This window comes from Arachis ipaensis, chromosome B10 (genome assembly GCF_000816755.2).
Source record: "Arachis ipaensis cultivar K30076 chromosome B10, Araip1.1, whole genome shotgun sequence".
NCBI lineage: Eukaryota > Viridiplantae > Streptophyta > Magnoliopsida > Fabales > Fabaceae > Arachis > Arachis ipaensis.
The window spans coordinates 21,786,066-21,809,818 of NC_029794.2; the positions used below are offsets into that span (position 1 = coordinate 21,786,066).

General features: G+C 38.9%; 2 long non-coding RNA genes across 2 annotated transcripts in view; one reads left to right on the top strand and one right to left on the bottom strand.

The window, feature by feature from the left end:
- LOC110267486 overlaps positions 1-5,879 on the top strand; it is a 16,780-nt gene extending 10,901 nt beyond the window's left edge. Inside the window, exon 3 of the long non-coding RNA XR_002355200.1 lies at positions 5,868-5,879. This is a non-coding gene — a long non-coding RNA (uncharacterized LOC110267486). The remainder of the gene's footprint in view (positions 1-5,867) is intronic.
- Positions 9,991-20,910, bottom strand: LOC110267412. The gene is made up of 3 exons (XR_002355024.1): positions 20,819-20,910; positions 16,957-16,960; positions 9,991-10,002 (listed from the first exon to the last, which is right to left on the bottom strand). It is a non-coding gene; the product is annotated as an uncharacterized LOC110267412 (long non-coding RNA).

A 23,753-nucleotide genomic window follows, 5' to 3' on the forward strand; every position in this document is an offset into this window, starting at 1 on the left:
TAATTTAAAAATATTTACGAAATTATAAAATAAAATAAATAAAGTTAATAACTAAAAGAAGAATAAAAATAAAAAATGAAAAAAAGTGTTTGAAAATTATATAATTATTAATTTTGTAGTAGTAATCACTCTTTTATTTAATAAAAAAAGAAAAAATAAAAATCCTTGGTCCGGCGAGCTGGCTTGCCCTGCCCAGCTAAAACCCGCAAATTTGGCGATGCGGGTTTGGAAGATTTGTTTAATTTGGCGAGTTCAAAAATCTAGCCCGACCCGCCTTTTTTAGCGGGTTCGGCAGGTCGGCCCGACGGGTTCAACCCATTTTGCCATCCCTAGCTGTCAGGATTTGATCTCTGTGCACTCGAAGGAGCATTTTTGGAGCTACAGAAGTCCAAATGGCACGCTCTCAATGGCTATGAAAAGCTAACATCCAGGGCTTTTCAGAAATATATAATAGTTCATACTTTACTTTAGAAATGAAGGCCCCAAACTAGCATTCAACGCCAGCCACCAGCCCCAATCCTGGCGTCCAGAGCCCACAGGGGAGCTACTGGCGTCCAATGCCTAAAAGGGAGCCCAGGGGTGGCGTTCAATGCCCCTAAGGAGTACTAGCTCATGGGAGACACTCAAGCTCAGCCGAAACACTCACCAAATGGGCCCCATAAGTGGATTTTTGCACTATCAACTTAATTTACCTTATTTCTGTAATCCTTAGTCATTAGATTAGTATATATAGACAAGAGTTCACCCTTGTTAAAAAACTCTTGCCCACTTTTATGTTTTCATTGTATTTTTCTATAAGCATGAGTCACTAACCTCCTAAGGTTAAGGTTAGGAGCTTTGCTGAGTTTCATGGATCAATAATATTACTATTCTAATTTAATATGTCTGATTCCATTCTCTTATGCAACGTCGTTCTTTATCTTATGAATTGAGGGTGACCCGTGATAATCACCCTTGTTTTACATGGGTTCCGTGTGATTCCTGACCTGGATAGTGTTGAACTAAAGCTAGAGATTGCATTGCGGGTTTTGGCGGGTGGCAAAACGGGTCGAACCCGTCGGGCCGACCTGCCAAACCCGCTAAAAAAGGCGGGTCGGGTTAGATTTTTAAACCCACCAAATTAAAAAAATTTGCCAAACCCGCACTACCAAATTTGCGTGTTTTGGCGGGGCGAAAGCCTGACGGAGCAATGCCGCGTGGAGGTAGAAGGCCTACGGGTCGTGAACTTCTTTTCCCGGAGAAGAAGCAATGATGGTATCCGGGGAATAAGCATCGGCTAACTCTGTGCCAGCAGCCGCGGTAAGACAGAGGATGCAAGCGTTATCCGGAATGATTGGGCGTAAAGCGTCTGTAGGTGGCTTTTTAAGTTCACCGTCAAAGGGCGGGGCGGGCCAGCCCAGCAGACCAAGGATTTTTATTTTTTCTTTTTTTTTTATTAAATAAAAGAGTGATTACTACTACAAAATTAATAATTATATAATTTTCAAACACTTTTTTTTTTCATTTTTTATTTTTATTCTTCTTTTAGTTATTATATTATAATTTGACTATTTTTTATTTGTATTTGATTTTTTAATTATTATTTTTTGGTTAATTTTAATGAATTTTATTTTTCAAAACAAAAAAAAAGAGTCAAGCGGGCTAGCCCGCTAACCCGCCAATCTGCCATAAAGCGGGGCGGGCTAGCATTTTGAACCCATTTTAGTTGGCAGGGCGGGCCAGCCCGCCCCTTTTATGGTACGGGCCTCGACGGGGGCGGGGCGGGTTGGGACAGGACGTCCCGCTTTGCCACCCCTACGGATTCCAATAGAGCATATGAGAAACTTTGGATATGTGACATGAAATCCCGTTGACTATGGGTGCGTGAGGTCTCTGTGGCGCTAAGGCTAGAGTTAGAGAAGCAACACTTTCTAATTCGGAAGATCTGCCTTGTCTGTAGCACCTTGAGTAGGATCGCGAAGGGGAGTGGAGTGCTTAGAGCTTTAGTGCACGAAATTGTGATTACACTTTTCACAACTCCGTACAACTAACCAGTAAGTGCACTGGGTCGTCCAAGTAATACCTTACGTGAGTAAGGGTCGATCCCACAGAGATTGTCGGCTTGAAGCAAGCTATGGTTATTTTGTAAATCTTAGTCAGGAGATTAATGATGAGAATGATTGTATTTATGAAAAATAAATAACATGAAATAAATAGTACTTGTAATTTAATGCTGAGAAACAGGTTGAGGTTCCGGGGATGCTCTGTCATCTGAATCTTTGCTTTCCTACTGTCTTCTTCTCCAAACATGCATGGTTTCCTTCCATGGCAGGCTGTATGATCCTCTCAGTTGAAAAATATCAGGCGCTATCACCGCATGGCTAATCATCTGTCGGTTCTCACTAGTGTCGGAATAGGACCATTATCCTTTTGCACACTGTCACTGCGCCCAACATTCGCGAGTTTGAAGTTCGTCACAGTCATCCCCTTTCAAATCCTACTCAGAATACCACAAACAAGGTTTAGACTTTCTGGATCTCAGGAATGCTGCCAATGATTCTAGCTTATACCATGAAGGTTCTAACCTCCGGACTCAGTCCGTGGATTAGAAACCCAAGAGATACGCACTCAAGCTGTCGCCCAATGACTGCGTTGAGCTCAGATAGAACGGAGTGGTTGTCAGGCACGCGCTCATAGGGTAGAGGGTAATGATATGTGTCACGGATCATCATATTCTCCATATTGAAGTACGAGTGAGTATCTTAGAATAGAAGCAAGCGTAATTGAATAGAAAACAGTAGTAATTGCATTAATCCATTGAAACACAGCAGAGCTCCTCACCCCTACCTATGGGGTTTAGAGACTCATGTCGTCAAAGATACAAATGAAGTGTAAAAATGTCATAAGTTCTAATGAATCTCTAAAAGTAGTTTTTATATTAAACTAGTAACCTAGGGTTACAGAAAATGAGTAACTAAGTGCAGATAGTGCAGAAATCTACTTCTGGGACTCACTTGGTGTGTGCTTGGGCTGAGCATTGAAGTTTTTTCATGCTTAGGCTGTTCCTGGAGTTAAACGCCAGCTTTGGTGCCAGTTTGGGCGTTTAACTCCAATTCTGGTGCCAGTTATGGCGCTTTACGCCAGAAAGTTTTAGGCTGACTTTGGATGCCAGTTTGGGCCATCAAATCTCGAGTAAAGTATGGACTATTATATATTACTGAAAGGCCCAGGATGTCTATTTTCCAACACAATTGAGAGCGCGCCAATTGGAATTCTGGAGCTTGAGAAAATCCATTTCGAGTGCAGGAGGGTCAGAATCCAACAGCATCTGCAGTCCTTTTTCAGTCTCTGAATCAGATTTTTGCCCAGGTCCCTCAATTTCAGCCAGAAAATACCTGAAATTACAGAAAAACACACAAACTCATAGTAAAGTCCAAAAATGTGATTTTTGAATAAAAACTAATAAAAATATAATAAAAAGTGAATAAAACATACTAAAAACTATGTAAAAACAATGCCAAAAAGGGTATAAATTATCCGCTCATCAAGCTTCATCTTCTGCTACAGTGAGAAACCTAGAGGTGGCTTAATGAGGAGACATGAGTCATCTCAACATGGTGGATTGCTATAGTGGAGGAGGTTAACTTGATGAGAGGACATGAGTTAATCACTTACGGCTGCCATTGAAGGAATCAGAAGGTTATTGAAGAAGACAGTAAAAAAAATTAATCCAGAAAGACAAAGTATCTCCGAAGCCTCAACCATTCTATCACTATTGAATTCTCGTCTATCTAGTAATATTTTATTTATTTATCTATTTTATGAGTTTTTTTTCGTGACAAACTATATTTTCTATCCGCCTAACTAAGATTTGCAAGGTGCCCACTGCTTGCTCAAACCAACAATCTCCGTGGGATCGACCTTCACTCACCTGAGGTATTACTTGGATGACCCAGTATACTTGCAGGTCTATCTGTGCAAATTCTGCAGAGCCAGTTTCATGCACCGAAATCCAAGAGCTGCTCTCTCACCATGGTGCACCAGTTCTTGGGCTGTGGGTTTACACTAGTATCATAATTTTTGGTGACCCAAGCGTTGGCATAGAACTCTTGCACCATTAATATTCCAATCTTCGGGATAAGATTGGTTAGAACTTCCCAATCTCTGTTCCAAATTTCTTGTTAGATTTCTGGGTACTCATTCTTTTTGAGCCTAAAGGGTACTTCGGGGATCACCCTTTTGCGCTTCACCACATCATAGAAGTGTTCTTGATGAGCCTTGGTGAGGAATCTCTCTGTCTCCCAAGGTTTGAAGGAAGAAGTGGTGGCTTTTCATTTCTTCTTTCTAGAGGATTCTCCGACTTTGGGTGCCATGAGTGTGAATAGGAAGCAAAAAGAAAAGCTTTTCCAACACCAAACTTAAGAGTTTTGCTCATCCTCGAGCAAAATAACAAAAGAAAAAGAGAGGAGTAGAAGAAGAGGAATGTGGATAGAGAAGAGAGAGGGGGAATAAGGAGGAAGGGTGTTGTGTAGAATGTAAAGTGAGAGAGATGAGAGGGTTGTGTTTGTGTGTGTGGGAAGGGGTAAATGAGCGGGTATTTATAGGGTAGGGATGGGGTTGGGTTCGGAGGGAGGGAAGAATGGGTGGGAAAGATTTGAATTTGAAGTGGGTGGGGTTGGTGGGTTGGAAAGAGGGAAAGTGGGGTGTGGTTTCAAGGTTTAGAAAAGGTAGAAGATTGAGTGTACGGTAGGTGTGGTAGGTGCGGTAGGTATAGATCTGTGGGACCCACTTGCTGCTGAAGCTTTTCCAATTCGAGCTACCAACCCCCTTAAGGGCATTGAACGCCCAGCCTTGCTCCCTGGCTGGCGTTCAACTCCAGGCTTTGCTCCTTGATGGGCGTTGGACACCCATGGTACTCCCTGGCTGGCGTTCAACACTAATACTTGCCCCTTTGAGGGCATTGAACGCCCAGCCTTGCTCCCTGGCTAGCGTTCAATGCCAAGCTTATGCCCCTTAGGGGTGTTGGATTAAGGTTAGGAGCTCTGTTTATCTTCTATGGATTAAGACTATTGCTTTTCGATTTTAATTAATGTATTGATTCAGTTTCAAGGATTACTTTCATACTTTATTCTATGAATTTGGGTGGAACAAAAGTTTGACCCTTTTTCTATATGCGTTCTTGTGATTCTTGAAAGAGTTATCTCTCTTAAACAACAGCTTGAAAGTAAATTCCTCCTAAATTGCTAATTACATGAACTAATTGGGATATGTGATATATAATCATGTTAGCTTTGGGTAATTAAGGTTTTTGTAGCCATAAACTCGTTTTGAACTTAACCCTCTAATCGAAATTAAGTGACCACGATGGTGACATTTGATGAAGGTTAGAGGAGACTAAATCATTAAGACATTAGGGTTTAGTCAATTACGGTTTGCCATGGAATGAATCTTGCATTATTAAAATAGTTGGTAAGAAACTTTAATCCGGAAAAGTAAACATCTCCGATACTTTAACTATTTTCTCTCACTGTTTTCACACCAAACACATATTTGCTTTCTTTACGCTCATTTTATTGTTTAATGCTTTTGAAACCCACCAACATTTTTTTTTCTATTTGCCTGACTAAGCCAATCATTCTACCATTGTTGCCAAGTCCATCAATCCTCGTGGGATCCACCCTCACTCACCTGAGGTATTACTTGGACGATCCAGTGCACTTGCCGGTTCAGTTGTGGATTGATGAGTCCATATTTTCCGATATATTTTAGCTTCATTTGGATGGATTTCATCATATAAACTCACACTTAAGCACCAAAATAGCATAATTTTGTATTATCTCCCCAATTTGGACCTAAATGTGAAAATATGCGTTTTGTGCTTAAATTAGTAATTTTAATTCCACTTTCATGACATTCGATGCTGTGATATGTTTTGTGAGTGATTTCAGGTTATTTTGGCAAGAATGGATAGGCAAAAGTGGAAGAAAGCATGTACAAGAGAGAACACATGAAGAAAACAAGAACAAGCACACAGACAAGTGTGCGTGCGCACAAGAAGAAATTAGCCTGTGTGCGTACGCACAACCCTCTGTGCATACGCACAGGAACCAAAATAGCAAAGCGTGTGTACGCTGATAAACCATTAATTTATGGTTTATATTGTGTTTAATTGTGTGGTTTTATCAACTCTTTACCCACTTATTCATTAAAAAAAGCATGCATTTATAATTCCTTCCTAAAAATGCTTTATGGTTGAAAATTTGCTTCCTAGAGACTTTTAATTATGTATTTTAATTCTCCTTTATTCCATTCGATGCCGTGATCTGTGTGTTAAGTGTTTCAGGCTTTATAGGGCATGAATGAGTTGGAGATTGGAAAGGAAGCTTGCAAAAATGGAAGGAACACAAGAAATTGAGGAGATGACCAGCGAGAAGTGACGCGGACGCATGGCTCACGCGGCCGCGCGATATAGAGGAAATTACAGTGACGCGGATGCATGGCTCACGCGACCGCGCGGATTGGAAACTGCATCAGTGACACGAAAGCGTGGACGACGCGCACGCGTGGCAAAGCAAACGCTGAATGACGCGTCCGCATGAATGACGCGATCGCGTGACATGCGCGATCTGCATAATCTGCAGAATTCGCTGGGGGCGATTTTGGGCCCTGTTTTGACCCAGTTTTCGGCCCAGAAAAGCAGACTAGAGCCAGGGAACATGCAAAAACGAGGGGGAACAATTCATTCTACACAGTTTTAGTTTTTAGATCTAGTTTTACTCCTCCTCTAGGTTTTTTTTCTCTCTACACATTCATAGTTCTTAGGATTTCAATTATTATTGTTTTTGCATTGGGATATTGAGAAGAGTTATTGCCTCAGCAAGACTTCGTCATTCTAGTTCGTTCTCTTTACTTGTCTCTTACTCTTCCATATCCTTAATTTACTCAATTTTACTATTGGATTATTTTAGAATTTATTAATACAAGAATTACTTTTATTTTTAATTGATTTCTTTGATTACTCTTTATCATGTCTTTCTATATTTCCCTTTCCTATGTTTTGAGTCCTACATTCACAATGAGCGAGTAGTTCCATAACTTGGATGGGAGTTGATTGAAAGGAAGACCTTGAGTTGGAATGCTTAAAAGAAAAATTGTAATTGGGTTTATTGTTGGATTGCTCTCTTCCAAGTAAGTGGATTGGAAATTGTGAATAGAAATAGCATTCCAACTTGTTTGACTTTCCCTTACCTAGTAAGGGATAACTAAACAGAATAACCCTCGATTATCAATTAATCTTGAGAGTACTCCAACAAGAATAGGGCTTCCAACTAATCTACCCCCAGCCAAGGTTTTCATTTAAAATTATATAAATTCTCTAATTTAATTTCCTGTTATTCAACTCAACCCATTCTTGAAAACATCTGATTAATAAAATAGCACACCTTTCTGCAACTCGTTGGGAGACGACCTGGGATTCATACTCCCAGTATTTTAATTTAAATTTTGTGACAATTTTCTAAATTGATAAGCAGATTTCTGGTTGGTTAAGAACTGTACTCGCAACATATCTCTTATATAAATTTCTTAACTCGCCAATTTATGCCACGTCAATTTTTTGCGCCGTTGCTGGAGATTTGCAATAGATTGCTAAAGTTATTAATTGGAATTTATTTATTTACATTTTATTTTATTTTGCTACTATGAGCTGCATGTTTCTTTCGTTGGATGACGCGTTCACTTCTTGATCCAAGCTTGCCAGCATTCGATCCTGAGATTGAAAGAACTATTTCACGGATAAGGCAAGCTCGGCGTCGGTTAGCCCTCTCTGAAGGCGGATCTAAAATGTCACTTGAGGAAGAAACCAGCCCCCGTTCTACTGATTCGGTTGATTTACGTGCAGGTGACATGGCAGCACCTAGGAGAGTTACTATCCAGGAGGCTGGAGCCCCTGATTTAACAATGCAACCGTTTCAAGTGCATCATCCAGTGGTGGCTACAGACTTTGAAATAAATACTGCACTGCTAAATTTGATGCCCAAGTTTCATAGCTTACCTGCTCAAGATCCTATCAAGCACCTGAGAGATTTCCAAGCAGCCTGTTCTACTGTCAGGCGTGATGGTGCAGATGAAACTTCAATCTTGTTAAAAGCCTTCCCATTCTCTCTTGAGGGAAAGGCAAGAGAGTGGTACTACACTCAACCCGCAGCAACTGTATTTGACTGGGATACACTTAGAAGAGAATTTTTGGAAAAATTCTTTCCAGCTAAAGTTACTGATAAACTGAGGAAAGACATCTCCATGATTGTTTAGGATGAATCCGAGACTCTCTATGAATACTGGGAGCGCTATAACAACCTTCTGGAAGCCTGCCCCCACCATATGATTGACAAGATAGTGTTTCTCGGCTACATCACACAGGGCATGAGGCCCCAAGATAAGACCACATTGGAAAGTGCTAGCAATGGGTCTATGAAAAAGTACAAAACCACTGATGAGGCATGGCAATTGATCAGTGACTTAGCTGAATCTACTCGGAATCACAGGCAGAAACAAGGCTGTTCAAAAGCTATTACAGAAATATCCTCTAGCAAAGAAACTACTGCTCTAACTCAGAGTATCTGTGAAATGACCAACTTACTGAAGCAGATGCAATTGAATCAACAACAAAGTCAGCAAGCTCAACCTTCTCCACCACAGCAAAGCCAACAGTTAGTCCCACAAAGAGTTTGCAGAATCTGTGCTGATTATAGCCATTATACTGATGAATGTCCGCAGCTCCAGCAGGAAGACAACACCGTGGCAGCCACTCATAACTTCTATGACCGCCCCAACCAAGGGTACAATCAAGGTGGCAGTTACAGCCATGGATGGCAGGACAATTCTAACCAGAATTGGAGGGACAACAATAACAGAGGAGGCAGAGACAATCAGGGAAATCAGAGATGGAATAATAACAACAACAGGTAGCAGAACCAGAACCAACCTTACAGAGCACCTCATCTGAGGCAATCCCAAGGACCACAGAATACCCAACAGCAGACCTCTCAAATTACTTATCCTTCTTCATCTGCTAATGATGAATTACTATAATCTATTGATCGGAGACAACAGGCCATGGAAAATAACCTTTATGCGACACTAAATGGTCTAAACTCTACCTTGCAAGCTCTTGTCTCACAGATTGGATCAATGAATAACTCCAATAACCAGCTTTTGAGCTCCAGTGGAATCCCCTCTCAACCATTACCCAATCCAAAGGGTGGCATTAATGCCATCACCCTAAGGTCAGGAACCACACTACAGGAGAGGAATCAGGAGGAGCCAAGCCCACCAGAACACGCCTCAGCTGAAGAGGTAGTGGAAATAGAAGATGTTGAAGAGAAAGAGGACATACAGGACATGGCTGAAAAAGAAGAAGCTCAATCATAGGAAGAAGAACCAAAGGGCGCAGACACTGCAAAGAACGCCACTCCTATTCCATTTCCACAACTTGCAAGGAAGCCCAGGAAGCAGCTGGAACCTAATCCCAAAATGGTAGAAATATTCAAAAAGGTTGAGATAACTGTTCCCCTTTTTGATGTTATTCAACAGGTACCTAAATATACAAAGTTTCTAAAAGATTTATGTATACATAAAGACAAAATTAATGAATTAGAAACTATTCCTTTAGGTAGTTCCATATCTGCTTTAATGGGAGATTTACCTGAAAAGTGTAGTGACCTAGGTCCATGTATGGTTAATTGTACTATTGACGATGTGATATTTTCTGACTGCATGTGTGATTTAGGAGAATATGTGAGTATAATGCCTTTGTCTATATATGATATTTTGAGGCTTCCTCCCTTAAAAAGGTCAGCAGCTCGTTTGGTATTAGCAGATAAAAGCATTATTACAGTGGCTGGAGTTGCTGAAGATGTATTAGTGGGCATTAAGGGGCTCACATTTCCCGTTGATTTTTATATCTTGGAGATGCCCCAAAATGACTCAGAGAAGCCATCATCAATCCTACTCGGAAGACCATTCCTGAAGACCTCGAAGTTCAAATTAGATGCTTTTTCAGGAACATACTCTTTTAAAATAGACGACCGAGTAGTAAGCTTCAATCTGAATGGAGCTATGAAGCATCCTCCGGAGGATCATTCTATCCTCTAGTGTGACATCATAGATGAAACCGTGACTGAAGTTCACCAGGAGAAATTTGAAGAGAGGTACATAGGACAAGGTCCAAGTGTGGGGACATTCTCAGAGGACAATGACAGTACTTTACCATTGTCACCAGCTCCAGACAATCCAGAGCCTGACCATGAGCAGAAGCTAGAATTGAAACCCCTACCTCCACACCTCAAATATGCTTACCTTGAAGACGAGCAGAAGTTTCCGGTTATCATTGCAAGGGAACTCACTTCTCAACAAGAAGAGCAGTTACTTAGTGTGCTGATGAGGCACAAGAAGGCAATTGGTTGGAGTTTGGCAGACATAGTAGGTATCAACCCTCAAGTCTGTGAGCATAGGATATTTCTAGAAGAGGGAGCAAGGCCTGTCCGTCAACCCCAGAGAAGACTGAACCCCACTATCTTAGAGGTTGTCAAAAAGGAAGTGACCAGACTACTGGAGGCAGATATCATTTATCCCATCTCAGACAGTGAATGAGTAAGCCCAGTACAAGTGGTGCCCAAGAAATCTGGAATCACTACAGTGGAGAATGAGCATGGAGAGCTCATGGCAACCAGAGTTCAGAATGCCTGGAGAGTCTGCATTGACTACAGACGCCTCAACCAGGCCACTCGTAAGGATCACTATCCTCTTCCATTCATTGATCAAATACTGGATCGCCTGTCAGGTAAATCACATTATTATTTTTTAGATGGTTACACAGGTTATTTCCAGATTCATATAGCTCCTGAAGATCAGGAAAAGACCACTTTCACATGTTCTTTTGGGACTTATGCTTACAAGAGAATGTCCTTTGGCTTGTGCAATGCACCAGCTACTTTCCAAAGGTGCATGATGAGTCTTTTCTCTGATCTTATTGAGGACTGTATGGAGGTTTTTATGGATGATTTTAGTGTATACGGTGATTTCTTTAGCCTTTGCTTAGATGGATTATCTAGAGTATTAGATAGATGTGTCAGTATAAACCTTGTATTGAATTTTGAAAAATGTCACTTTATGGTTAAACAAGGGATTGTACTAGGACATGTTGTGTCTAATACTGGCATTTCTGTAGATCCAGCAAAGGTGGATGTTATTTCTAGTTTACCTTACCCCTCCTCTGTGAGGGAAGTCCGTTCGTTCCTTGGCCATGCAGGTTTTTACAGGAGATTCATTAAGGACTTCAGTAAGGTAGCACTTCCCTTATCCAGACTACTGCAGAAGGATATTGAGTTCGAGTTCAGTGAGGATTGCAAACAAGCGTTCGATAAGCTGAAAACCGCCCTGACTCAAGCTCCAATTGTGAGAGGACCAGACTAGAGCCAACCATTTGAAATAATGTGCAATGCTTCTAGCCATGCAGTAGGAGCAGCACTGGTTCAGCGTGAAGGTAAGGACCCCTTTGTTATAGCTTATGCGTCTAAAACTTTAGATGCCGCTCAGTCTAATTACACTACTACTGAGAAAGAACTTCTTGCTGTTGTTTTTGTTCTGGATAAATTCCGAGCCTATTTACTTGGTATGAAAGTAGTAGTATACTCAGACCACGCAGCTCTAAAATATTTATTAGCTAAAAAGGAATCCAAACCAAGGCTTATACGTTGGATACTGCTACTACAAGAATTTGATTTAGAAATTAAGGATAGGAGTGGTAACAAGAATTTAGTGGCAGACCACTTGAGTCGCCTTGAGCACATTAAAGATGACTCCACTCCTATAGCTGATAATTTCCCATTTGATAACCTACAAGCAGTATCCGAGGTAGTCCCTTGGTATGTACCTGTAGCTAATTATCTAGTTAGCCGCACCTTTCCTCCAAACTTTACTAAGCATCAAAGAGACAAGCTGAAAAGCGAGTCTAAATACTATATATGGGATGACCCATATTTATGGAGATGTGGCGCTGACCAGGTAATTAGACAGTGTATGCCTCAATTAGAATTCTAGTCCATCTTAGAGGCCTGCCACTCATCTGAGAGTGGAGGACATTTTGGCCCTCAAAGAACAACTAGAAAAATCCTAGACTGTGGATTTTAGTGGCCTACTCTTTTTAGAGACGCTGCTGATTTTTGTAGATCTTGTTTCCCATGCCAAAAATTTGGTAATATATCCAAGAGGGATGAGATGCCTCAACAAATTATGCTTTTCTGTGAAATTTTCGATGTTTGGGGCATTGACTTCATGGGTCCATTTCCAAATTCTAATGGTTATTTTTATATATTGTTAGCTGTGGATTACGTTTCCAAATGGGTGGAAGCAATTCCTACCCGCATTGATGATGCTAATACTGTTGTTTCCTTTGTGAGAAACCACATTATCTGTCACTTTGGATCACCAGGAGCAATCGTGAGCGATCAAGGCACCCATTTTTGTAACAGGAGACTAACAGGATTAATGAAGAAGCATGGGATAATTCATAAGGTTGCAACAGCCTACCATCCTCAGACTAATGGGCAAGCCGAGGTGTCAAACAGAGAGATAAAGCGTATCTTGCAGAAGATAGTCAAACCTCATAGAAGAGACTGGAGCACCAGGCTACAAGATGCACCCTGGGCATACAGAACAGCATACAAAACACCCATTGGGATGAGTCCTTTCCACTTAGTTTATGGAAAAGCCTGTCATCTTCCAGTTGAAGTAGAGCACAAAGCCTTTTGGGAAGTAAAGGAATGCAACATGGGATTTGAGAAAGCCAGAGCCGAAAGGAAATTGCAACTGCAAGAATTAGAAAGCCTTCGCCTAGAGGCATGTGAGAACTCAAGGCTAAACAAGGAGAAGCTCATAATTCATAATTTTAGTTTTAGATGTAGTTTTTAGAGAGAGAGAGACTCTCTCCTCTCTCTTAGGATTTAGTTTTAGAATTTAGGATTATTTCTTCTTCATCACAGGTTCAATGTTCCTCTTATTTATTTCCTACTTTTATTATATACTTTTAATTATTATTTATCTTTTCAATTTGGCTTATGCTACATTCATGTTATGATTTTCTTAATTGATATTATTTGAGGTATTTCAAATTTAAGATTGCTTTGCTTTATTTATATTGATGCTTTTAATTTAAATTAGATATTTTCTCCCTTTTGGCTTGGGTTAAGTAATTGGTAACGCTTGAGCTGTCAAATAAAGCAGTGGTTGAAATTGGGAGTTGCTCCAATAACTCTAGTCTTTCCATAGGAATTGACTAGGACCTGAGGATTAAGCTAATTAATCCACTTGATTTACCTTCATAGTTAGAGGTTAACAAAGTGGGATTAAAATCCAATTGTCATCACAATTGATAAGGATAGGACTTCCAATTCTAATACCTTGCCAAGAGTTTATTTTATTATTACTATTTTATTTTTCTTATCATTTAACATACTGGTTCTTTATTTTCAAACCCCCAATTTACAAGACTCCTAACCAATAATAAGAACACCTCCCTGCAATTCCTTGAGAAGATGACCCGAGGTTTAAATACTCGGTTATCAATTTTAAAGGGGTTTGTTACTTGTGACAACCAAAACGTTTGTAAGACAGGAATTCTTGTCGGTCTAGAAGCTATACTTACAACGCGATTATATTTTTGTGAAAATTCTAGATCGCGCGAGAGTTTCGTTCTTCATACGCACAGGACCCTGCACGTGGTTTCATTAATGAAACATGTGCTGTGCGATTTTTGAGGGCTTTTGGCCCAATTTTAGAAGGCTAGATGCTGAATTGAAGTGCTATATGAAGAAGATATCAACACATATGAAGATAGGAGGTTTTCATTAGGTAGTATGAGGTAGAATTTGTATTAAGAAGCTTTTATAGGAGTAGGAGTAGGGGTAGAGTAGAAAATGCTCTCTTAGGGTTTCATTTCCATTTCTATTGTAGCATTTTATAGCAAGCTTTGATTTTGGATGTTGCTTCTTTAGTTGTAAGTATTCTCAATTTCTTCTTTAATTACATTGTCTTTACTTTTATGTTCTTATAGTTCAAGTTACTTTGTTATATATGCAATTTTGGGTTTCTTGAAGTTTTGATTGATGAATTTAATGTTTTATGCTTTCTTTATGCTTGTTTGGATGTTTATTTTTGATATTGTGAATATCTTGGTCATAGCTTTTACTTGTCTTTGCAATTTTCCATGTTTTACTTTTGTGCCCACAAGGTGTTTGTGAAAATGACAACTTTAGATTTTGAGTAGATTTTCACACCTTGGCTTGGGATTTGAGTTCCTAGGATACTAGAGTCATAATGTCTGACATTTAGTGGTAATTCTTGGGTAGTTAGTAGACTCTTGTTTCCATTGATGCTAGCTTTTTATCAACTAGTTTGACAAGTTAGCTAGGAATTATGGATTAAGGTCAATTATGCTTGCTTGACTTACTCCTCGATGTTAGGGTTAGACGAAGTGAGATTGACTCATAATAGTTGTCATAGTTGTGGTTATGACGATGATAGGATTCCTTGGACTCTTATTCCCAAGTCAAGGTTCTTTTATTGCATTTATAGTATTTTCACTAGTTTTGATCTTGTTTTCTTTTTGCTTGCACTAATTGTAATTTTGATCATCTCTTAGTTCTTTTATTTCTTAAGTTCCTTTAATCTTTAGTTCTTTGATTCAAAACCCTTTTTTTTGCCTTCACAACCGAAAGCGTAACACTTCAATTGCATTCCTAGGGAGAACGACCCGAGGTTTCATTACTCTCGATTTTGTGTTTTATATTTGAAAATCTAAACTTTGATTGATGGTCGATTGTTGGGTTGGGACTATACTTACAACGCCAAATCTTATTTTGAGATAAAAATTCCAATCCCGCTTTAGGCCAATCACCAAGTTTTTTGCGCCGTTGCCGGGGATGTAATTGGTGTTATATCTTAGGTTGTTGTGAATATGTCCATAGTGTAAATAGCTTACTTTTTGGTTATTTGGTTATTTTTGTTAATATTTAGGTGTTTTTTTTCTTTTGTTTATTAATGTCTTTTGTTTTTATTTTCTACTTTCTCTATGAGCTATCATCCTTGTTGCTTGGAGCTTGGTTGTGAGTATTTTGTAGGGTATGATGAATTCAAGTTTGGATTACATCATGGAGTGGAAGAATCGATGGAGGGGGGAGTAATCTTCCCCATACTACAACGAGCCAAATCCTCCCCCAAACTCTCCCCTATGTGAATATCAAACCCAAAGATATGAAAGATACCCTATGCACAACCCTCAACCACCAAACCTTCAAGCACCACACCATACATCTCCATGGAATTAAAATGTCTATACACCTTGTTACCAACCATATGAGCCATCACACCCTTATACACCACTTCAATACCCTCACCCACATAATGCACCTTTCAACTTTACAACCTTTCTCCCAACCTTTGAACTTTCTCTTCCATCAAATTGTGAAGTTCTCCAACCCTTGTCCCAAGAATAACAAGACCTTCAAGCATTCTTCCAAGAGCAAGAAGGGTTCCGAAAAAAGCAAGAGGAGTTCATTGCTACCATAGCCGAAGCGGTCAACCGCTTGGCCTCACTACACTCAACCACTCAAGACATCCCCCTTGAAGAATGTGGAGGATCAACTAAGGAGTGTAGTAAGGATGGGAACATGGAGTCTCAAATTGAAGAAGTGGAATTGAAGCTTGAGTCACAAGTAGAGGAAGGTAGAACTAGTGAACCGGAAGAGGTAAATGGAGAATTGAGGGAGTTTGATCAAGAAGCGGATTGCATCATCAATGATTTTTTGTCCACCTTGGTCAATCTCCTCAATGATCTTGAGGAACCTGCCACTCTTGGGTTTGAAAGAGATAGGGAAGAGCTTGAAAAGGGTGGTGAGGAAGAGGTGATCACCCAAGAAGTGGAGGCATATATGCAAGAGTTTACAAGAGTGACTCCAATCCAAGGGCAATTTGAATGGGTAACAATTTCTTGCATGAGCTTCATAGGCCCATACCAATTTGCTATCTTAGAGACAGATCGCCAACTTAAGGTGCTTCTTGGAGTGCTGAATGGCGAAAGATTGGGTGTTGGTTGCCAAAGGAGTTCAAGGCATAAGTGGTGCAAGATTCAATTAGGAAGATTCAAAGGTTTATTTGGGTGCTTTAAAGGTGATTTGGGAGGTTATTCATCCAAGTGCAAGAGCAAGAATCAACAAGAGCATCATAGAGAAATCAAAGTATGGGATCCGGGCATACATGTCTACAACCAACAATTTTGGATCCTAATTGTTTGCTTGAGGTTGCTTGAGAGCTTACCTCGTTTGGGATCCCGGAGCATCTGGGAAGAGCAAGCATGGTTGGCAACTCAAGGATGGATGGAAGCACAAGCCTCCTTGATGTGAGCTTCAACCAAAAGTCCAACTTGAGGACTTTAAACCAAAGTGCTAGGCGGGAGACACCCCACCATGGTAATATCCTTCCAACCTTTCTCTTCTTTTAGCTTTTACTTATTGAATTTTGTCTCTTTTGTTATCTTAGTTTAATAGAATTCTAGGCTTAATTTTGTTGCATTTTGATGTTTATTAGGTAATTTTAGTGGAATAATATGTTTTTGGGGTTTTAATATGTTTTGGGGCTTAAAAAACTATTTTGGAAGTCATGTTGGTGCCATATAGGCATTAAAAATTTTGTAGAAACAGGGCAGTGTGCCCACGCACAGACCTGTGCCCAGGCACACTTTCCCCAGATTTTGACATCTGTGCCCACACACAGGTCTCAAAACCCCTTCTGTTGGGAGCATTCGCACAAGCTGTGCGCGTGGACCCCTAAATTTTTTACCCTTGTGCGTACGCACAGAACTTGTGCGTATGCACACATGTCATTTTTGCCCTGTTAAAAAAAAAAACTTCTGTGCGTGGGCACAGCCCTGTGCGAACGCACACTTCTTGACACCCTCTCTGCTAGCAGCGCTCGCACGTCCTGTGCGTATGAACGCCCCCAATTTTTGCTAGTGTGCGTACGCACATGTCTTTGTGCGTTCGCACGAGTCGCGTTCTGGGCAATAATTTGAAAGTTGCCCTGTTGCGCCACTCATCACCCCCTTTCTCCTTTCCTTCTTTCTTCTTCTACCTCCCTAACCCAACCCAAGCCTTCTTCCGGCAACCACCGCCGCCACCGAAGCCACCAGCTGCCACCACTCATCTCTCTCCATATTCCTTCTCTTATCTCTATCTCTTCCCTTCTTTTCTCCTTTTTCTTTCTCTTCTTTCTTCTTTCTTCTTTCTTCTTTCTTTTTCTTCTCTCTTTCTTCTCTTCTCCGGTGAAGCTCTACCGCTGTGAGCCTCGCAGTGGCTAACACAAGTGCCACTGTTGCCTATCCCCCTCTTTTCTATCCTTCATCTTTTTAATTTTCTTGTTTTAATCTTCTTGGCTATGTTTAGTTGCTTGCTTAATTTCTGTTTTCTTGATTTAACTTTAGTAATTTAAGTTTGCTTAATTAGTTGTTGTTGAATTGCAAGTGTTCAATTTTGACTTATGGGTTGTTCATTCTTGAATCTTTGGCTTGAAATTGATGAATATGTGCACCGCATACTATGTGTTTGTTTAAATGCCTGAATGAACTTTTTGTTTCATACATATGTTGTCGCGACCATGTGGGTTAAACTATATCCTTGTTTGGAATTATAATCAAGAATTGTGCACCTTTGACTGGTTATATTTTCAATAATGTACTTGTTGTTTATTGCTTTGAGTTGCTAGCACCAAATTGATATGCAAGAGTGACATTTGATTTCTTATTTGGTGCAATTTTTAACAAGTACATATTAAATTTAGTGAATTGAATTGAATTTCTTGTTCATCATGGTTTTTAAGTCAATATAATCACATCACAAGGTCCTTGTTTCTTCTTAATGCCTTGCATTTGTTTGAGTTGACTTGACTTGATTCCTATCAAAACTTGTCACTTTTTGTAACAAACACCTTAACCATGTGATTATTTGATTATTCCTAATGATGAATAAGTAATTTTCTTTTCATCATTGCATTGGTTATTGTTTGTTGTACTATTTTATATCAATTTTGCTCTTTCACTTGCACACCTTCAATATCCAATATTTCCTAAATCCAGTTCACTCTTGTAGTTGCCTAAGTTTTCTTGTATTTAATTGATGCTCATTCATTGCTTGCATCTTAGGTCATTTAGTTGAGGAACTCATGCTTATTTTTGATTGTCTGGATGCCATTTTAACCGGCCGTTGTGTGTATTCTAACCGCGCGCATAATTGGAATGCACACACGGCTAATCATTTTCATCATACCACACCACTATGCAAACTTCCTCAATTAGATGCTTAATTGCTTCTTACTTTACCTTTTTGTGCTACTTGCCCTATGAGTCCTAATTATACTTTTATTCATTCTTTTCGAGGATGAGACATAAAGGCGAGGAGCCGGTAGAGGAGGAGGACACCGAGGATGGAGATGCCAACAATGTATTGGACTTGGCAAATCTCCATGCAACCTGAGCCCCGGCATCCACCAGCTTAAGTGGAGGAACCTTAGAGACATTCTCCCCGAATTGTCTTTATGCACGGAGGACCATGCAATCGCTTAAGTGTGGGGGAGGATTCACCACTTTCAGGGCGTAAATTTCTTTTTCGAACACTTTGCACTTTATTTTTGTTTTCTTTTTAGTATGTTTCTTATAGATATTTGGAGTGTTTTTTATTGTTGCATTGCATTTTCTTCTAGTATATATATCTTGGCTTATACTATTGTATTTTGCATTTTTAGTTGGTATATATTTTATATATATTGCATTTTTTTTGCATATTTCACTTAGTATATATTTTATAGATAGAAGTTGTGATTGGATGATGTGAATATCATAGCACCTAGTTCAATTTTGATCCTAATTGTTCATATTAGTTTTTGGTTGTTGAAAATTAGGAAAAGAACTAGGAAATTTTGAACTTCGCATCCATCATAACATACATACATATAGAAAATAATTTTGGTGAAAAACAACAGAAATTTTCAAGAATTTTATTTCATGGGCATTCTATTGAATTGATTTCGAAAATTGTTTTTAAACTTGCTTGAATGAATTATTTTGGAACATAGAAGAGGAAAGAACAAAATACTTTGTGAGTTTTATTTGAGCTTGAATGAGTGGTTATACCTTTTAACCACTAATTTTGTTCATTGTGTGATTTTTCTCCTTCTATAATTGTAATCTTGGCTTTACTTGATTCTTTATTTTCAAAGATTGATGTTTGAATACATTGAGCATGATTGAGGCCATCTTTGAATTAAACTCACTCACCCATATAGCCTTACCCTTGCATCTACCATTGTTAACTCCTTTTGAGCCTTACTTACCTCATTGTTTTTAAGGTCACCATATCACAACCTTAAGCGTAAAACCATAATTTACCTTAGATTGTATCCTTGATTAACTTAGGTTGAGGAGTGTCTTACATTTAAGTGTGGGAGAATCTTTGGGAGGAACCTTGGTAGAAAAGAAAAGAAAAAAAATATTTTGGGTATGCATTGAAAGAAAAATTTTAAAAATGGGTGCACATTCATGTATCGATTTGCTTTAACTATATGCATTTGTCATAGAAAAAGAAAAAGACAAAAAAATGAATGAAATGAGAAAAAAATAAGATGGGACAAAAGTTATCCCAAAGAAAAAGGAAAAAAACGAATAAAGAATGCATATGTGAATTTGAATGAAAGAGCATACATGAATGTGTATAAAAAATTGAGAATGGGAAGGTTAGGATTGCATAATTTCTGTTATTGGATTGATATAGGTTGTGTTGGATACCTAAACTAATCAATGATTCAATTGAATTAGTCCACTTAGCCATATCTATCCCACCTTAACCCTAGCCCCATTACAACCATATGAAGTCCTCATGATAATTGTATTCATGCATCACTTGTTTGTTGATTATTAGATGAAAGGCAAATCCTTGAAAGCATGATTAGGAGGAGACTTGAGTGAATTGACCCTAAACACTGAGTGATTAGAGTGTATACACACCTAGTAAGGGTTCAATTACTCAATTCTATGTCTCCATACCTCTTATCATATATTCTTGCAAGTTGCTTCATTTTGATGAGTTAAATCAATTCTTTAGATTTTGTTTGCATTGAGTTACCTCCTTACTTAGCCCTATATGTCTATACACTTGCTTGGAATTTGATTGTTTGTTTTCACTAAATCAATAGGAACTATAGATAGATAGATAGATATAGTATATACATACTTGCATGCATATAGATAGTTGCATTCAATAAGTTGGTTACCCCTTTGATTATCCTCCTTGTTTGGTTTAGCATGAGGACATGCTATTGTTTAAGTGTGGGGGAATTGATGAGTCCATATTTTTCGATATATTTTAGCTTGATTTGGATAGATTTTATCACATAAACTCACACTTAAGCACCAAAATAGCATACTTTTGTATTATCTCCCCAATTTGGAGCTAAATGTGAAAACATGCATTTTTGTGCTTAAATTAGTAATTTTAATTCCACTTTCATGCCATTCGATGCCGTGATATATTTTCCGAGTGATTTCAGGTCATTTTGGCAAGAATTGATAGGCAAAAGTGGAAGAAAGCATGTACAAGGGAGAACATATGAAGAAAACAAAGAAAAGCACACATAGACAAGTGTGCGTGCGCACAAGAAGGAATTAGCCTGTGTGCGTATGCACAACCCTCTGTGCGTACACACAGGAACCAAAATAGCAAAGTGTACATACGCACACATCTGTGCGTACGCACAGGACCCTGCACGTGGTTTCATTAATGAAACACGTGCTGCGCGATTTCTAAGGGCTTTTGGCCTAATTTTGGAAGGCTAGATGTTGAATTGAAGTGCTATATGAAGGGAATATCAACACATATGAAGATAGGAGGTTTTCATTAGGTAGTATGAGGTAGAATTAGTATTAGGAAGCTTCCATAGGAGTAGGAGTAGGGGTAGAGTAGAAAATGCTCTCCTAGGGTTTCATTTCTATTTCCATTATAGCATTTTATAGCAAGCTTTGATTTTGGATTTTGCTTCTTTAATTGTAAGTACTCTCAATTTCTTCTTTAATTACATTGTCTTTACTTTTATGTTCTTATGGTTCAAGTTACTTTGTTATATATGCAATTTTGGGTTTCTTGAAGTTTTGATTAATGAATTTAATGTTTTATACTTTCTTTATGCTTGTTTGGATGTTTATTTTTGATATTGTGAATATCTTGGTCATAGCTTTTACTTGTCTTTGCAATTTTCTATGTTTTACTTTTGTGCCCACAAAGTGTTTGTGAAATGCCAACTTTAGATTTTGAGTAGATTTTCACACCTTGGCTTAGGATTTGAGTTCCTAGGATACTAGAGTCATAATATCCGACATTTAGTGGTAATTCTTGGATAGTTAGTTGACTATTGTTTCCATTGACACTAGCTTTTTATCAACTAGTTTGACAAGTTAGCTAGGACTTATGGATTAAGGTCAATTATGCTTGCTTGACTTACTCCTTGATGTTAGGGGTAGACGAAGTGAGATTGACTCATCATATTTGCCATAGTTGTGGTTATGACGATGATAGGATTCCTTAGACTTTTATTCCCAAGTCAAGGTTCTTTTATTGCATTTATAGCATTTTTACTAGTTTTGATCTTGTTTCCTTTTTGCTTGCACTAATTGCAATTTTGATCATCTCTTAGTTATTTTATTTCTTAAGTTCCTTTAATCTTTAGTTCTTTGATTCAAAACCCTTCTTTTTGCCTTCACAATTGAAAGCGTAACACTTCAATTACATTCCTAGGGAGAACGACCCGAGGTTTCATTACTCTCGGCTTTGTGTTTTATGTTTGAAAATCTAAACTTTGATTGATGGTCGATTGTTGGGTTGGGACTATACTTACAACGCCAAATCTTATTTTGAGATAAAATTTCTTAACCCGCTTTAGGCCAATCACCATGAATATTCTCAAAATCCGCACTAAGTTTTTGGCGTCATTGCCGGGAATTGTTTGTGATTGACAACTACCAGTTATCTGATTGCTTAGATTAGGTATTTTTCTTAGTTTTGATTATTTATTTTTCCTTTAATTTTTTATTTGATTTTGGTTATTTTCCCTCAATTTCTGATTTTAAGTGTGGTGTCCTTTAGTGTTTTTCCTTTTTAATTTCAAAATTTCTAGTGTCTTGATCTTTTTATTATTCGAAAATTTTGGCCCACTTTTTCTTAGTGTTTTCAAATTTTTTAGTTTAGTTGCTTATTTTGTTTTATTCTATTTCTTTTTGCATAGGATATCTCACTGGGAGTTTTATGTACTCTGACATAGAGACTCCCATTTTTCTTTATTTTCTGTTTGTGTGTTTGCAGAAACAGGGAGAGTTCACTTTGGATCCAAATGAAAATGCACAACTTAGAAGAACCCTGGGCTCTTACACAGCCCCTACTCCTGATTTCTATGGAAGGAGTATTAGTGTGCCTCCCATTGGAACAAATGATTTTGAGCTCAACCCACAGCTAATCATTCTAGTGCAACAAACTTCCCAGTTTCATAGACTCCCACAAGAAGATCCTAATTTGTTCATCTCTAACTTCCTACAGATCTGTGATACTATGAAGATCAATGAAGTAGATCCTGAGGTTTATAAGCTAATTCTCTTCCCATTTACTGTGAGGGATAGAGCAAGAGAATGACTTGATATTCAACCTAAGGAGAGCTTGAACACTTGGGATAAAGTGGTCAACAAGTTCCTGAACAAGTTCTTCCCTCCTCAGATACTGACTAAATTGAGGACAGATGTTCAGACCTTTAGGCAGGGAGAAAGTGAGTCCCTCTATGATGCCTGGGAGAGATACAAGCTGATGCTCAGGAAGTGTCCTCCTGACATGTTCTCAGAGTGGATCAGGGTACATATTTTCTATGAAAGACTTTTTGAGATGGCCAAAATATCTCTGGACAATTCTGCAAGTGGTTCTTTGCACATGAAGAGGATGCCTAAAGAGGCCATTGAGCTTATTGAGATGGTTGCTAACAACCAGTATTTATACTCTTCTGAAAGGACTACAGTGAAGAAAGGAGTCATGCAAGTGGATGCTGTAGATGCAATTCTTGCTCAAAATAAACTCCTAACTTAACAGATGAGTCTTATCACTCAATAATTGAGTAGCATGCAGAGCTTAGTTGCTAAAATTTATAGTACTCCTCTAGATGTTCCTTATGATACAAGTGGTAGCTCCCCTCAAAATAAAATTTACAACTATGATCATTATATACCTGAGCAGGTCAATTACATGGAAAGTTCTTGCAGAAGTCCTGATGATGCTCCTTATTCTCAAGGCTTTAACTAGGGAAGGAGGAATCACCCAAACTTTGGGTGGACAGAGCAGCCTCAGAGACAACAACCAAATTATTCCAGCAACTCTTAGGGAGGTTTTAATCAAAATTAATTCAACAACCTCCCTTCTCAGCCTCCACACCCTCAGAGTACTTCTAACTTGGCATCCATTATTGCAGAACTCTCAAAAAGCTTTATACAGGAAGTCCGAACCTCTTTTAGGAATTTGGAGATGCGAATGGACCAGATAGACCAGCGAATGTCTGAGCAAACTACACTAAGTAATATGGTTTCCAATTATAGAGAGGAGTGGTAAAGTAGCAGGTTCAGAAGCAAAGGTTAGTGAGGAGCTAGT